Consider the following 5000-nt stretch of genomic DNA (forward strand, 5'->3'; position numbering starts at 1 on the left):
ACCATGCCGGCAAAACAGTATCGCCATCTATGAAAATACGGCGAAACCACATGCAATACCTCCATCTATGCGAATCTGACAACACTACGTCCGCCATGTCGAGCGCACCGCAAAACATACTGCCATCTGTAGGTCTCCCGCAACATGACCTCCTGCAACGACGATACCGTCATCTATGAGACGCCAAGCCGACTAAGACAGCCATGGGCCCACAGTGCCCTTCTTTCGACCCCACCCACAAAGCCTGCATCCTCTGTCGACAACAGCACCCCAACGCCAGCGCCTCTGCCGCACGAAGTCGTGGACCGGCAATCACTCCACCTGCACCCGTTCGTTCCCCACCCCAACCGCCCAACTCGCAACTCCAGCGGATGAACGGCGGACTTTGCTCGCACTCGCAATGTGCAATCCACCCCTATAACGTGCGTTTCATGAAGAGTTATGTCCAATATGCGACATTCCCGCTGTCCATATACATGAGCTGCGAGCTGTACCACGTACGAGCTACAGACGCGATCGCGTTGCTCTCTGTACGAATGCAGATGCTCAGCGGCAGCTAGGAGGCGCTCCATCCATGTCGGTACCGGTGAGCGTTGCACTCGCAGTCGCAAAAACGTACGGCAAGTATATTACTCGGAAGAGTCAATGACAGTCCAAGCCCCCCTGCGTGGGAAGAGTCTTCCTAGGCCATGACCCACCGGAAGGGCGCAGCGTCCCCCACCCCAGACATGTGACGTCACACTATCGGTATTGACGACTAGACTGATTCCTTATAATCATTTGCCATACACCGGTGGAAGCTGCCGAGACGAGTAACTACATAGCGGGCTCGCCGTGTCACTAATGTACAGAGATACAATAGTTTCGACTGGAACCGGATTAAACGTATACACGGCGCTGATTAGTAATAGATAGAGCCATCAGAATACAGATAATGTATACAACTGTCCGTATACATGCTGAAAGACTCTGCTCACAATCACACGTCAGCCAGACACTCTTATCACGCACTACTCTCTGCCTGTAACAGGCACACAGACAATATGTAAGCACCAGCATGGAACAACACCCAGTGCATCCTCTCTGCCACATTAGACAATCCACACTATCATAACCAGACCGGGAGGTCCACTCGGAAAACAGAATATCCCACCCTTCCGACAACCACCATTGCTCAGCTAAGCCACCAACACCCACACATGTCCTACACAGGGGTGCACCCAACATCACAATACTGCCTCCTGTCACACCACAAAAACAATGGCAGGAATGAAAGACACAGGTCTGCCACAAGCATGGAATCAGAGCGCCGCCTGTCATGAGCCAAAGGTGCACCCTGACGTGCCAAATCAGATGATGCCGCAGTCATTTACTTACGATAATCACAATCAACAAACCGGCCCCCCCCCCCAAAACACCTTTCCTTACAACAATGTGTACCTTAACCTAACCCGTATTGTGCCTTAACCTAACCCGTATTGTGCCTTAACCTAACCCGTATTGTGCCTTAACCTAACCCGTATTGTGCCTTAACCTAACCCGTATTGTGCCTTAACCTAACCCGTATTGTGCCTTAACCTAACCCGTATTGTGCCTTAACCTAACCCGTATTGTGCCTTAACCTAACCCGTGTTGTGCCTTAACCTAACCCGTATTGTGCCTTAACCTAACCCGTATTGTGCCTTAACCTAACCCGTATTGTGCCTTAACCTAACCCGTATTGTGCCTTAACCTAACCCGTATTGTGCCTTAACCTAACCCGTATTGTGCCTTAACCTAACCCGTATTGTGCCTTAACCTAACCCGTATTGTGCCTTAACCTAACCCGTATTGTGCCTTAACCTAACCCGTGTTGTGCCTTAACCTAACCCGTGTTGTGCCTTAACCTAACCCGTGTTGTGCCTTAACCTAACCCGTATTGTGCCTTAACCTAACCCGTGTTGTGCCTTAACCTAACCCGTGTTGTACCTTAACCTAACCCGTGTTGTACCTTAACCTAACCCGTGTTGTACCTTAACCTAACCCGTGTTGTACCTTAACCTAACCCGTGTTGTACCTTAACCTAACCCGTGTTGTACCTTAACCTAACCCGTGTTGTACCTTAACCTAACCCGTGTTGTACCTTAACCTAACCCGTGTTGTACCTTAACCTAACCCGTGTTGTGCCTTAACCTAACCTATGTTGCGCCTTAACCTAACCTATGTTGCGCCTTAACCTAACCTATGTTGCGCCTTAACCTAACCTATGTTGCGCCTTAACCTAACCCATATTGTACCTTAACCTAACCCATATTGTACCTTAACCTAACCCATATTGTACCTTAACCTAACCCATGTTGCGCCTTAACCTAACCCATGTTGCGCCTTAACCTAACCTATGTTGCGCCTTAACCTAACCCATGTTGCGCCTTAACCTAACCCATGTTGCGCCTTAACCTAACCCATGTTGCGCCTTAACCTAACCCATGTTGCGCCTTAACCTAACCCATGTTGCGCCTTAACCTAACCCATGTTGCGCCTTAACCTAACCCATGTTGCGCCTTAACCTAACCCATGTTGCGCCTTAACCTAACCCATGTTGCGCCTTAACCTAACCCATGTTGCGCCTTAACCTAACCCATGTTGCGCCTTAACCTAACCCATGTTGCGCCTCAACCTAACCCATGTTGCGCCTCAACCTAACCCATGTTGCGCCTCAACCTAACCCATGTTGCGCCTCAACCTAACCTATGTTGCGCCTCAACCCAACACACGTTGGGCCTTAACCCAACACACGTTGGGCCTTAACCCAACACACGTTGGGCCTTAACCCAACACACGTTGGGCCTTAACCCAACACACGTTGGGCCTTAACCCAACACACGTTGGGCCTTAACCCAACACACGTTGGGCCTTAACCCAACACACGTTGGGCCTTAACCCAACACACGTTGGGCCTTAACCCAACACACGTTGGGCCTTAACCCAACACACGTTGGGCCTTAACCCAACACACGTTGGGCCTTAACCCAACACACGTTGGGCCTTAACCCAACACACGTTGGGCCTTAACCCAACACACGTTGGGCCTTAACCCAACACACGTTGGGCCTTAACCCAACACACGTTGGGCCTTAACCTGCTCTGTAATTGTCATACGACGCGTTAAATTAGTGTCGTGTTGCCTAACTGCAACCCCCGCAATATAGTTTGCTACTCGCACTGCCCGGTCCCCAGAGTATCGCTTCATGTGAAACACCTTGCAGCTATACACTGTAATGCGGATGGCAGTAGGACGTACATGCTCAATGCCCTTCGCAGTTGTTCATTGGCATTCGCATGGCGAAGCACAGCCTACGTTGTGGTACGGCTTGTGTCAACTGTCCGCTGATGTTGTACGTCCAAATCACACACTGTACTGCACATTGGTCCTCATGTACTGAATGATACATCGTGGTACATGTGTGACCGTACCACGACTGCGCCAACAACGGCGAACCATACGGTCCAAATATTGTGCACTCAGCTACGTGTCGTCTCCCTATAAGAGCTGGATTGCAGTATGGTATGCCGTGGATGGCGATCAGCATGAGCCGTCTGTTGATGTAGTGGCGCGTGTTGTCAGACGTAGTCGTCTCCTCTCACACACCGTGATAGCATGGTGCACTGCGTTCCACATCTGCGACATGCGACAGAGGCCGGTTGACAGTCGTTCGCGCAATGGACATCGCATACGTACGGGGGCCACCTTCCACGTGTTCGCGAAGCGTGCACATGTTGTTGCGTGTATGTGGGCAGACATAGTGTGTCGTGACACCTGACACAGGCATGCAACAATCGTTGAATTTGCAAATGGCGATGGACGTCTACGTTTGCTGGTGACGTTACGCAAATGAACAACTGGTAAACCGTTGTGGTGCGGTTGTTCTCGCTAGAGGTGAATCAGTGATGGCGACGATCGGTTGAGCTACCAACCGGTTGTTTCAGCGATACCCACCATGCCCACGAACGTGAATGGCATGTGGGTGTGAAGCGATACGCAGCGGTGGCTGGGTGGGACCGTCCCCGGCCGGTGAGGGGGGGCCTCCCGGCGTGCTGGCCGCGCGGTGCGTGGGCGCACGCGCTACAGCCGGCTGGTGGGGGCGGCCAGTGGCAGGCGCGCCGGCCGACGGAGGCGGCAGGCGGCGCAGCTGCGCGCCGGCGCACCCTGCACGCGGCGCCGTGCGGCCAAAGTAGGTCCTCGCGGGCCCGGTGCGAAGCGCGGTGGACATCTGCAGTGTGCTGGTCCGATTGAGGACTGTGTGCGCTGAGGATGCGCCGCCGCCCGGCGCTCGGCGCCGCGACGCCGTCTGCTGCTCGGTCGCCTCTGCGGTTCTCGCAGGTGGATTGTATCGCAGCTGTGCGGACGTGTTGGCGCGTGCGCTGTGCTGGGAGAGTTCGCTTCGGCACCCAAGTGGGGCTTTTGTCCTTCTGTGGCGCTGGCGTTGGAGCTGCCGGCCACCGTAGGTGGCGCGTGTTGTCTCCCGCCGGCAATGCCACGACAGCACGCTCCCGGGCCTCTGTCGGCAGCGGCAAGCTCAGTTGGGAGCACGGGTGGTCGCACCTAAAGCGTCTACTCGCCAAACTCCGGGCGATTGCGCCACTCTCGAACCCGACCAAGTACTTAGGACGGCGCTGCGCGCCGCCGGGACCTGAGAGGGTTTCGAGGTGTATTGTGCAGGGGAGCTCAGCCTCCTCCTGTTTGCAGAATAATTGAGCGGACGCTTGCGTGTTCGCGCGGGCCCCCGGGACACACTCCCGGGCGGCCGGCTGCTCAGCTCTAGTTGACGCAGCTCCCTGGTTGATCCTGCCAGTAGTCATATGCTTGTCTCAAAGATTAAGCCATGCATGTCTCAGTACAAGCCGCATTAAGGTGAAACCGCGAATGGCTCATTAAATCAGTTATGGTTCCTTAGATCGTACCCACGTTACTTGGATAACTGTGGTAATTCTAGAGCTAATACATGCAAACAGAGTCCCGA

The sequence above is a fragment of the Schistocerca americana genome, unplaced genomic scaffold, assembly GCF_021461395.2.
Source record: "Schistocerca americana isolate TAMUIC-IGC-003095 unplaced genomic scaffold, iqSchAmer2.1 HiC_scaffold_47, whole genome shotgun sequence".
NCBI classification, from domain to species: domain Eukaryota; kingdom Metazoa; phylum Arthropoda; class Insecta; order Orthoptera; family Acrididae; genus Schistocerca; species Schistocerca americana.